This window comes from Mus caroli, chromosome 10 (assembly GCF_900094665.2).
Source record: "Mus caroli chromosome 10, CAROLI_EIJ_v1.1, whole genome shotgun sequence".
Classification (NCBI taxonomy): domain Eukaryota; kingdom Metazoa; phylum Chordata; class Mammalia; order Rodentia; family Muridae; genus Mus; species Mus caroli.
Window position 1 is genome coordinate 43,623,678 of NC_034579.1, and position 13,767 is coordinate 43,637,444.

Here is a 13,767-nt window from a genome sequence, read left to right on the forward strand (position 1 = left end):
CATCCAGTGGAAGAAAGACAGCATTTTCAACAAATGGTGCTGGCACAACTGATTGTTAACATGTAGAAGAATGCGAATCAATCCATTCCTATCTCCTTGTACTAAGGTCAAGTCTGGCACTACCATTTTTACTGTGATGGGCTCATAACCATGTAACAGGATGCATAGGATATATGAAGAAATAAAATATTTACCTGTATTTACTGAAGTAACATAATAATTATGAAAATGATATACTCAAAACTGTTCATTGAATATGTACTCAAAACTGTACATTAAATATTATTGCTGTACTATATTTTATTGTGTAATCAATTTAATATGTACAAAAGCACAAGGCATCATTATATGAGTGACTAATATTATATTTATCTAGGTTGATAGTCAATAATTTACTGAATACTTACAAGCTCCATTCATCCTGATACCATAAGGAACAATCATGTAAAGCCATATATGTTTATGTTCCTCCTTGACTTCTAGTTTCTTATGGGCATGTCCAATATTTGGACATTCTGACAAAAAAATTATACCCTACAGTTTGTTTCAAGAGCCACACAGTCAGAGGGGAGTTTTCAAAGTATGTAATATCACTTGCTATTCAAGCTTGATCTCTGGATTTTGATTTCCAGAAATCAAAAGTTGGGAGTCAGTAGTGTGCATCTATCTTCAAAGCACTCCTAAACAATGTAAGAAACAAAGATAGGAGAATCACCTTGAAACTCAAGAGTACTCATGGCAATGTCACAAACAAGAGAGTCTGCTGCAAAGAAACCCAAAGCAGGGAAAAGATTCCTCAGAGTTTTCATTCAAGTTCCACATGTAGACTGGGATGTACCAACAAACTGGCATATCAGCATATAGACATTATCCAATATTTGAATAAGTGATTGCAATTGTAAAAGGCAACCTTCACATGATAGAAAGGTTATGTACTACGATGATTGTCTTAGTCAGGGTTGCTATTCCTGCACAAACACCATGACCAAGAAGCAAGTTGGGGAGGAAAGGGTTTATTCAGCTTACACTTCCATAATGCTGTTCATCACCAAAGAAGTCAGTACTGGAACTCAAGCAGGTCAGGAAGCAGGAGCTGATGCAGAGGCCATGGAAGGATATTCCTTACTAGCTTGCTTCCGCTGGCTTGCTCAGCCTGCTCTCTTATAGAAGCAAGACTACCAGCCCAGAGATAGTCCCACCCACAAGGGGCCTTTCCCCCTTGATCACTAATTGAGAAAATGCCTTACAGTTGGATCTCATGGAGGCATTTCCTCAACTGAAGCTCCTTTCTCTGTGATAACTCCAGCTGTGTCAAGTTGACACAAAACTAGCCAGTACAATGATAATTCTATGTTGGGCTGTACTCATATTAATCTTAATGGTCCTAGAGTTCATGGGTCACAGGACAGATATTCATAGATTGTGGTTCTGTATTCTCACTCTGCTCTGGTGGTGTTTTATGCCACAGACACACCTATTCAGGAAAAGCTGTATGAAGTCTCAGACCAGGAGGTCAGCAGTCTGAACATTCCTTTGGGTGTCAGATACTACTGAATGGAAGACTAGAAGAAGAAATGAAATTCTGGATGAACAGGATACTGTTCTAGTTGGGAGCAAGTGTTGGGTGCCAGAGGGAAGGGAGAAGAGAGAAAGCCTTCCTCATGAGTCTTAATGTTGTATCTCTTTTTGTTGAAGGCCTTCACTCTAATGATCTCTAATGAAGCATTTTCATGAAACAATCTTGGCTTGTTCATATTGCTTTACTGAGGGTTAATTTGGATGCATGTGCTTTATTTAGGATAAGTCAGGAATTATATAATTTTGCACAAGACCATGAAAAGTTCCAGGAAGGGTAGGCTGAAAGACTAATGTTACTGAGATGCCTCAATAGCAAGAAGAGGGGTTCAGATGCTGGGCTATGTGACAGACTGTTTGTGGTAACCTTATTTGAGTGTCATGGTTATTTGCTCTAGAGCAGTCACAGAGGCAAAGAGGGAGCCCTCCTCAGTCAGTTTATAGTGGTACTAAAGTATGGCCATGGAATAAACAGGAGATGCATACATATTTATTACTTAGAGCTTTCTACTGATTATATTCCAAAGTCAATTGATGTCATTTGGTACACAGAACTATCAAATAATTAAATGCTACACAGGATTGATAATTTTATGTCATATTATTAACGTCTTGATTTTTAAGTTTGGAAAAAAATGATTTTGGAAAACAATTCACTCTTAAATATGAAAATACTTTATGATAGTTAATAGTTTAGCCTTTAGAAATGAAATGAGATGTGTAAAAAGAGGGTAAATATCATTGAGTCTTCTCTCCATGAAAATGGTTTTGTAGATATTAATACTCAAAGCAATGTCTTTATATGGTTCCAAGTTTGCAAGTGGGAAGAATAGTCCAAGCATAATGAATTGACCCTCATTTTGCAACATATTTTTCAAAATGGAAGATTTTGTAGTTGACTATATTCAACCAAGTAAAGAGCTTTCAACTATATATTGCATGGTTCTGATCATACATTCCTCCTATAATTTTACACAAAGATAAGGACACGATTTACATATAAGAAAAATATATTAAGGAGAACGGAAGTTTCTCCTCCATCAAATTACTTGTCATTTCTTTTATTAGACTTATATAATTAATTCAAATTTAAAGTGTACATATATATTTTCATTAGAAATACAGTATTTCAACTGTAGTACTTGGTATGTTTTATCTTCAAATTATTAGCATATATTGTTTGTAAAAATATAATGAGTAAGATTTAGAAATGCAAATATGTAGACCATATGTATTACAACTATATTTATATTCTCATATCTTTTCATTACCTTTTTTTCCCTACAATGATGCTATCTTCAAGGAAATTATGTGTTCCTAATTTCTTCCATACATTAAAAAATATCTAGATTCTATATCTGAGAGATAATGAGTATTGTTGCTCTGTATCTGAATTTTATTTAATATGATGACCATTTGTCCTATCAAGCTACCTGTGAATACTCCACTGATTATATACCACAGGTTTTGAAATGTCCTTCCATTGATGAACATATAAACCTATGATATTATTTAACTTTCATATTGTGAACATCCCCTCAGAGCAAAAGGTTTGTAGTGTTGACCAGAAACTGAATAGGAAAATTATTTTTTTTAGGTCTTGAGTATTTTTACATTCATCCTCACACTCTTTAATTAAGTTATCCTCCTACTAACATAATATAAGGATTCAATATCTCCTATATTTTTATGAATATTCTCTTCTTGAGCAGAGTTGCTCTGAATGTGAGCTACAGTCTTCACTTAGTATTGATGAGATTTGCTCTGATATTGATATCAAATTTGGATATATTAATTTTTCTTTTAAGTGTTTAATTATTTGATTTCATTATTTTTGAGGTGTTTATTTTTCCTTTGAGTTGTTCAATATCATTTTAATTTTGATGATATTAGGCCAAGATTTTCTGCTATTCTATTACAGTGAATCTTGAAAGATGTATTTATTTTCTGTACGTGAGTACACTGTTGCTGTCTTCAGACACACCAGAAGAGGAAATCAGATCCCCCTTACAGATGGTTGTGAGTCACCATGAGATGGCTGGGAATTGAACTCAGGACCTCTGGAACAATAGTCAGTGCTCTTAACTGCTGATCCATCTATCCAGATATACAGTGAATCTTTAGTAAAGCTATTGTTTCCTATACTCTATAGTGAGTTTCTATTGTATATATAGTTGCTTACTTTTTACAAGTACATTGGTCTAATAATAAGTACTCTTGGATACTTCAGTAAGTTGTTTCTCGTATTGATATCTTGAAGTATTTTCCTGTACCAGTCTTTAAGTTTTAGATCTGACATTAAAGTCTTTAATCAATAATTGTGAGGGATTTCCTCCAAATTGAAATATCATATCCTCAAGGAAAACTCATTAATAACAAAAACGAATTAATAATTAGTATCTAATTGTATTACTTAATTAAAATTGATTAACAATAAAAGCAAACTATTTATATGCCTCAGAAACTCTCAAACTTAATGAGTCTCAAAGCTTTTACTTCCCAAGGCTTCATTCCCAGTTAGAACTCCTGAGTGGGACTTTCTCTATTGAACATGTGCAGAGAGTTCAGATGTCACTTTTCAGGTTCCATGACTCATGCTGAAATAAGCATTTAGTGGGACATCTGCTCTTTAGTCACCCCATTCCTATAGATAGCCCTAATATATTTATTGGTGTAACAAATAGATTTTTTGTGCTATTATATTTTTGGTCTTTCATCAGTTTTCTGCATAGTATGTATAAATTGGTTTCACAACTCCCCAGAAATAGTGTTAAAAACAACATGTAAACTTTATGTTTGTATATTTAGTTTTATTCTTCAACATTTATATATTTATGATCCACAACCATTCTTTATTCCTCAGAGATTAATTTTGTGGTCATGTAAAAACAAAATAGTCAACAGAAAACATAAGTGTCATTGGTTCTCTTTCATTAGCAAACTTGTGTGTCTTATTGTTGATAATATGTTTAAGGCACACTAACACAACAAAGATTTTAACATCTGGCTTAGATAGAGGAGGTGATATCATTATCATCTTATCATCATTCAGAAAAGGTATTGCAAAAGAGACAAATGGTTATCCATCAGATATTTATGAATGGAAAAAAATATATTTATCTGCTATGAAAGTACCAAACAAAAGACAATATATTTCAAAAGATTGGTGAAAAATAGACTATAAGCATGCTACCAATGTAAAGTGTAACGTATACAGCTATTAAAACCAAGTAGCTCATGAGAAGAATGTCAGAATATGGACCTGCAACTGTTGGTCTATTGCCAGTGTCAGCTCACAGAACTCACCACAAGATCAAGGGGGCACTGTTAAACTTGCATTGAGTTGTTAATCAGACAGAAGAGGAATTTTAAAGGTTGCAATACCCTTCAGCTCCTTCAGTCCTTCCCTTAGACACTACCGCCAATAGATAGGCCAAACCCTTAGGTCAGAGATAGGGCCACTCACACATCTTCAAATTTTTAACCAATAATTATTCCTGTATAAAGAAAGTGCTTGAACAAAAATTGGAGCAAAGAATAAAGGAAAGGCCATCATCCAGAGACAGCCATACTTAGTGACCTACCCTATCTGCAGACACCAAACCCCAACACTTTTGCTGATGCCAAGAAGTGCTTACTGACAAGAGCCTGGTATGGCTGTCCTTGAGAGGCTCCACTAGCACCTAAAAACAGATATAGATACTGACAGCAAGCCATTGGACCTAGCCTGGGAAACCCAGTGGGAGTTATTTTTTCTTAATAAACTAATGTTTACCAAACATTACTTTAAATTTTACTTATATTTGTGTATATGTATGACACAAATTCAAGCATGTGTTCATGTTCATGGATGTGAGTTCAGGTTGACCACATCATTGAACATGTGTAGAGGTCAGAAGACAAATTAAGGAGTTGGTCACTGCCGTTGGATCAATATTTTAAATACTTATTTTGTTTTTATTTATGCTTATTTATGCTTATTTTGTTTTTATTTATGAGTGCATTTCTGGATGAGTGCATGATCCCATGCATACTGTATCTCTTAGGAAAAAAAAAAAGAGCATCAGATTACTGGTGCTAGAGGCTATCTGATATAGATGTAAGTGAACCTTTTTTTTTTTTTTGGCAGAGTATTAGGTAATTTTAACTACTTAGCCATCAAGTCAAAATCTATTGTCCATTGTTGCATATGCTATCCCATGAGATTCTGGGGATTCTCCTGTTTCCATGTTATAGGAACACTGGAATTCCACAACCACACTGGAGTACAACTTTTTCATGGGTTCTGGGGATTCATTCCCATATCCTCAAATTGGACAAGTGCTTTATCTACTGACTATAAGATTTTAAGGTAAAATACTTATTGATTTAAACATTTGAACATTTGCAAAACTATTTAGATGAACAAAGGCTGGACTGCCATACGATGCATTTTACATTGTACATTTATTCTCTAAATTTCTCTCTATTTGTTAGTTTGCTTGTTTATCTATTTAAATTTTAGTTTTCCTTTTTTTGGTTGCCAAACACTAAGACATAAGACATATATCATCTCTAACATATTCAGAGTCCAGACTATTAATATCAGTAGCTTCCCTTCTACATCTCATCTCACTGAAATGTCTGTCGAGGCAGTAACAAGAAAGGAAGTACCCCATCCTATTATAGTGATGCTCAATTCTGCAGCATCTCCTGAAGGATACACCTGAAGTTATTGGGAACATTTCTTTTTCTCAAAGTGGGGGTGGGGAATTATGCAAACTAGTATAGTTATTACAAAAAGCAGTATGGAAAATTTCGAAACAGTCAAACAGAACTAGTCATAACTCAGATCATGACTAACTGTTTTAACCTGCTGTAGTCCATATCTAGAAAATCATGTTTATTGTTCCTCTATTCACAAAAGCATTAATGATAACATTATAGATATCCAATTATAGTGGAGGGAATAGTGCTAATCTTGCATATGTCCACCATTGAATTTTAATCACCTGTAATGGAAAAAGAAAAAATTTAAATTTACAAAATGTTAATGGAACTAAAATATAACGTACAGTGTCCCATACTCAAAAGGACAACAACACCAAGTTCTCTTTATATGCACATTCTACATTAAAATTTTTATATGTATATAAATTAATTGATATAATTATTTGTAAAAGCCAAAATTGTAGACAGGAGATGAAGGTAGAAATAAAGAGATGTCAGAGAAAAAGTTGGAAATTTAAAAATATGCTTTTTGGAGCCAGAATATTGCAAGAAACACAGTAAAAAGTAGAAAATTAAAAACTCACACTGTAGGACATGGAATATGGCAAGAAACCCTGAAAAAGTTGGAAATTTAAAGCAGGAAATAACATAAAAACAGAATGAAAATCAAAATAAATAACAAATAAGTATGGCAGACTAGGAGAGCAGAGGAGGAGAAGAGGAGAGGAGACAAGGTGAACTGCTCAGCCACTAAAAACAATGACTTCATGTAATTCCCAGGCAAATGGATGGAACTAGAAAATATCGCGAGTGAGGTAACACAGTCAAAAAATAACATACATTGTTTGTATTCACTTTTAAGTGGATATTAGGACAATAGCTTGGAATATTTATTATCAAACTTACAGACCATATGAAGGTCAAAAAGAAGGGAGAGCAATGTATGGATGCCTCAGTCCTACTTAGAAAAGAGAAAAATATCACCACAGGAAGTAGAGAATGGGCAGGACTTGAAAGGAAGGTGGGACGGACTGGGAAAGGAGAAAAAAGAGGGGGCAGAATCATGTGTGGGTGGAAATGGGGGAGATGTACAGAGGGTTAGGAAATCAAACAGAGGTATGTAGCAATGGGGGATGGGGAACTGGAGGTAGCCAACAAAATGTCCCAGACACCAGTAAAAGAAAGAGACTTCCGGAACCCAACAGGGATGGCATGTTTTTAAACAAATAGTTTACCATAGACTATATATGAATATATATATGAATACTGGCATGTTGGATTAATATCTGTGTGCTGAAAAACTTATGGTACTTATTGAGGTGAAAAGTTTCTCTCAACCCTTTCACTGTGAAATTATTTGGGGAAACCTTTTTTTTTCCCTTTCTTTCTTTTTGTTTTCCTAGAATTATCTTCACGTGACTCTTTTTCAAGTAAACATCTACCAAATTATGCAATGTTTTGAGTGTTATTTCAAGCATATATATATATATATATATATATATATATATATGTATGTATATATATATATATATATATAGTTGAGTGTGGTATAGTACACTTTGCACTTATACAAACACACAGACCTGTGCATGCACATGTGTGCCTGTGCTTGGCTGTATATGTCTGTTTGCTCAGTCACTGACCTGTAATGGATAAATCTATGATGTTTTGGTTTTAGGGTAAAGTAGAAGTTATTTTCAGTTGGCAGAAATATATTTTAAATTCTGTCTTTGTCTAAAAAAACTATGTAGTCCAAAATTGACTTTTGATGTTGGGCAGTGAATATAATTCCCAGTAAACTGGTAACTAATTACTGCTTCAAAAGTTACTTTTATCACTATAGGTGAACAAAATTGTTCTGAGCATATAAGAGGCAGGGATGGAGCTGAATTGTTTAGTGGGTTAAATGTATTAGATATGTTTTAAATATATGTTATTCTGAAATTAAGAGTTAATTATGATACAATAACAAATTAAATAAACAATTATCTGTATTCATAGGTATTTTCTCATATGTCTGATTATTTGTGTGTGTGTTTTTGTGTGCCTGAATTTTTGTGTATAAGTGTAAATATACATGCTTTTCTAGCCAGAGTTCTACTTCTCATTCTATTTTTGGTTTTGTTTGTTATTAATATTATTAATTGTTATTATTAAAAGAACATTTAAAATTCAAATAGATCTTTATTTTGATATTCTTCTCTTCCCCAATACCTACCAGATCTTCTCCTCCTTCCTTTGCATCCAACTTATTTGTTTTTACACAAAGAAAACCAAATTGAAAATTATAAGCAAAATATGTATGTGTCCATGTATATGATTAATATACTTTTATATCAATATTTATGCATAGACAAACATACTCCACAACACATACACTGAAACACACATATATGAACACATATTTATGTTACTTATAAAATTATACCATTGAGAGGTCGAACTCATGAATTATACACTTCTTTAAAGAAGTAATGATTTGTCTGCACACAACTCCTTAAGATGCTTCAGTTGCCACTGATCATTTTACAAATGGAAAATACAGTAGCAAACATAATAAATGTTAGACAAGGTAGAATAAAGAAAAAAACTTATGTTTTAGAGTCATAACATTTCAATTTCAAATATTTTTAGTGGATTCCGTACTTTCCACTCAAACATTCAAGTTATTTACATGTTTGGTACAACTTTTAAATATTACCAGAAATATTTCATTATGACATACAATTAACGCTATGACATTATCTATAGTGATATAAAAGTTCAGCATAGACAAACGTAATGAACTTGTAAAGCTGTGCTACGGCCATTGTTCTAAGGTTATTCATAGATGCTTTTACTCAGATGAGGGTAGCATTCTCTACTGGCCTTGGCTTTTCAGTTTCTTGTTCCTTTTCTTTACCTACAGACTGAACTTCACCATTAAGCACTTTTAAAATTAACAGTGAAAGAGAAGTAGCCCTGGTTCATCAAAGGAGAGTTCAGTGAAAGAGTGAACTAATCATGGTAGAGTCCTGGACCTAATGTAGAATAAAGCCTAGTCACTAGAAATGTCAAACTACAGGTAATTAGATATTCTCAACCCTCATCCTCATCACCGTCCAGGGAGGAGATAAGTCGTAGAGATATAGTTAATCTGTCATAATTACATTATGATTCTTTAGAAATGGCTAAAAAATGAGGCTTCTAGAGAACATGAAAATAATGAAAATACAGAGTAGGAGAAAACACTTGCAACATGCAAAAAAAATCCGGAGCATAGTTCATTCATGGTGATTGTCATTCTGCTGGATTCTTTGTGATGCCCTTCAAAATCACCAGCCAGCATTACTATTCACTGGATTTCAAGAGTTACCATAGGAAATGGACACACCTAAAACCTAAGTGAAGAGAACCTCTTATTTACTGATCATCCAAGAGAAAGTTGGGAAGCCTGAATTCCTTACTAGCTTGAATTTTCAGGACACTCATTTTTTTAAATATTTTTTTATTACGTATTTTCCTCAATTACATTTCCAATGCTATCCCAAAAGTCCCCCATACCCTCCCCCCAACTCCCCTACTCTTATGAGAGTGAGCCCTTAGCTTTGAGAAAGGATGGTACCACCCTCAGAAAGTGTTTAAATTAGATTAAGCCATATGATCCTCATTTAGTTTCCACAGAGCATTGAAGACTTGCTTGGTTTGAGAAAAATTGAAAAAAAATATTGGTCTTATCAAAAGTTTTTCCCTCTTTTATGAAGAAGAGGCTTTTAAATTTAAAGATAACTAAGAATAAAAGAAATCTTCAAATTTTGACTAAAAATATTTCTGAAAAATCTACTTGTAACAAAGATAAGGATGATAAGACTACAAACCTCACTAAACCATTCTGTGGTTTACATTTTATGGAAAGATCCTATAGATTATGCTCAGGATATCAAAATGTCAGTGGTTCACATTATACTCTGGCAAAGCATCAGTATATGTTGTGTCTTAAAACTGAGGGAAGATAAGTTCAAGAATATTTTAGTAACTTATTTTTCTCAAGAAATTTGACTATAGCAATATTTATATCATAGTATGGCTGTTGCTGCATAATTTTAATTCGGTTTAAAATGAAAGTCTCCAAATAATTGGAAAAAAAACATTAAAGTTTGCAAATACAAATACAGTTAAAGGTAGTTGCAAGACAACTGTAGACAAATACATTGTAACTATTTAAAAAAAATCAGATCCTCTCCAGAGAAGCACATTCCTTACCCAGAGACAATTAAAAAAAGGCATGGATATAAACATTCTTTTCTTTAACAGACTTAGTCCTCATCCAATGTACAGAGAGTGAGAAACATTAGAACATCCAGTCCTGAAAGGATGGTCTTCATCAAAACCCTCCACTCATAGCTCATGGAAATCTGCAAAAAAAAGAAGTGGAAGCAGAAAGACTAAGCCAGAAGAGACTGATGACACTAAGGAAACGAGGCCCTTTAAATCAACATGCAAAAAATTCCTATGGACTCATAAAGACTGAAAAGCTTGCACAAGGCCTACTTGAGTATGTACTATATATGGTTATAGAGCTGAGAGAAGTACACACCCCTCTCCCTCCACTTTTCCTAATCCAGAATCAATCTTAAATTGATAGCCACTTGTAATTGAAAAAAAAATTTTTTCCCTAAGGGATTCTCACTGAAAACAAAAACAAAAACAAAAACAAAAACAAAAACAAAACAAACAAACAAACAAAAACACTCTTTAAGTTTGTTCCCATGCCAGCAGGATATTGCCAACAAAAAATAAATTCAATGGTACCTTTTAAAGTTCTTTGTCTTGTAATGTTGGTTGAGGCTTTAAAAAAAACATTACTAGTCCCTGAGGTATATATTTTGGTTTCTGCTTTAGTGTTTTATATAATTCCTTATGTGCTTCTTGTGCTTTTATCTGTTGTTGTTCTATTTCATATTGTTTTTACATTTATTGTACTCTACATTTTATTTTATTTCTTTGATTACTGTTTAGTATTTAATGAGTATGAGTATGGTTCCAGATGGGTGGAGAGCTGGAAAGAAATTTGGAAGAGTTGGGATGTGTGAAATTGTAGTTAAAATAGAATTTGTGAAAAATACTTTTGATCAGAGAGAAAAAGGCAGGCTCAGAAATTATTGCTGTCCCACTGTTAAAAATTAAAGCCATATAGAAATATTTTCCCAGGATTAGCTGGTCAAGTGCACTTATGCCACTTGAAGGACTAAGATTATCTACCTGCTTCTAGGGGTTCATATGTAATCTTGAGTTGGAATTGTCCATACAGTGCCAATTATTTATGTATCTAGATAATAATTTCAGCATCACAAGATTCTTGCTTTAAAGTGTTTAAGGAAAGGCCTGAGAGGCCAGGAAATGTCTAACAGTACCACATGCCAATGGAGAACTCCTATGTGTACTAAAGTTGAAGACCTGAGGGAGAAATCTAAGTTCCTATAGATAACTTAGTTTATTAGAAATTCCAGGGTCACATAATGTCTGTTGATGAAAGCTGCTGCTGGCACCATGTACTGTCTAATCAAGTTGCTGCAACTTGAAGGTTTATAAGCGTGGTGATTTAAATGCCAGCTGGAATTCAGATGGTAACATCACAGACTCTGAAACTCATTATTCAGTACAGACTTTGATATAAACTTTGGTGGGTTTGCTTGTACCTTTAGTCCAATATTTAGTCCAGTGTTCTTTCATCATTTCTCACTTTTAGTTTGGAGGATTAATTCAAATAGACTAAAATAATAATTTTATTAAAGTATGTTTGTATCAAATTTATTATACTCCTTGTCATCTCATTATTTATATGTATAATAAAAACTACCTTTTAAAAGATTATAATATGAGCCAGGCAGTGATGGCATACGCCTTTAATCCCAGCACTTGGGAGGCAGAGGCAGGAAGATTTTCTGAGTTTGAGTACAGCCTAGTTTAGAGAGTGAGTTCCAGGACAGTTACACAGAGAAACCCTGTCATGAAAAACCAAAAAAAACCAAAAAAAAACAAAACAAAAAACAAAAAACAAAACAAACAAACAAAAAAAAACCCGCAAAAAATTAGAATATGAAGCATATTCTAAAACCTACAAATACCGAAAATATAAAAAAGCCTAAAAGATAAATTTTGGTAATATATAGAATACAAAAATATATTTATGTATATGTAAAATTATAAACCATAAAAAGAAGTGCTTAAAAAATAATATTATAATTGCCATAACCAAAAAGGATTAGGGTGGCATATGACATCTTATTTTAAAACATGGTGAATGTAAATAAAGTTTAGTGGATGTAAATGTAATTTAAAAGTGAAACATTACTTGGAAAAGAGGCTAAAATTCATGGCACACATGAGGAAAAACTGAAAGTCACTTTGAGTTTCATGTGAGTTTAACTGACAACTGTCTTAGGAAATGTTCTGTTATTTTAAAGTTTAATAGAATCTATGAACCACATATTCTACAGATAAATATATTGACAAGGTAAGAATATTAATATATGGTGAAATCTGTGAGTAATTATCAAAATGTTATCAATAATTAAAAGATGTAAACAGAATGAGAAAATGATGTATATTTCCATCAACTGGAAAACAGAAAACAAAATAAAAAAACAAAATATAGCTTGGTGAGTCCAAAGATGTAAGTCGGGGTTTTTTTTTTTTTTTGTTATATTTTTTCCCATTTACTTGTTTTTATTTTGTAAAGAAGGACATTAACAAGTTATCTAAGCCTGGCTTTGAACCTGCTTAATTTGCCTGGCACTAGTTTCAAAACACTGGATTATAGGCTTGTAGCCATTATGTTGAGACTGCTAAAGTTTAGGATACTTGCTGTAAGGACTCTGAAATTCATCATTAGAAATTTTAACCTGCGAAGGCAGTCTTGTGATAAATTTGAAATGAATAATTATTTCTAAATTTTATGTTATATAATTTTTATATTTACAATATAATGTGTTTACATTTATAATATTTTATAATATATGATATATTTATTATATTATATTCTGATACAATATATTATACAAAAATATATAACATGTTATAAAATATACAATATAATCTAATATATTATAATATGCTATATACTATATATTTAATATGTAATGTTTTTTTTAGGTATTTTCCTCATTTTCATTTCCAATGCTATCCCAAAAGTCCCCCATACACTCCCACCCACACCAATACCCACCCACTCCCACTTTTTGGCCCTGGCGTTCCCCTGTACTGGAGCATATAAAGTTTGCAAGTCCAATGGGCCTCTCTTTCCAGTGATGGTCGACTAAGCCATCTTTTGATACATATGCATCTAGAGTGAAGAGCTCCGGGATACTGGTTAGTTCATAATGTTATTCCACCTATAGGGTTGCAGATCCTTTTAGCTCCTTGGGTATTTTCTCTAGATCCTCCATTGGGGCCCTCTGATCTATCCAATAGCTGACTGTGAGCATTCACTTATGTGTTTGC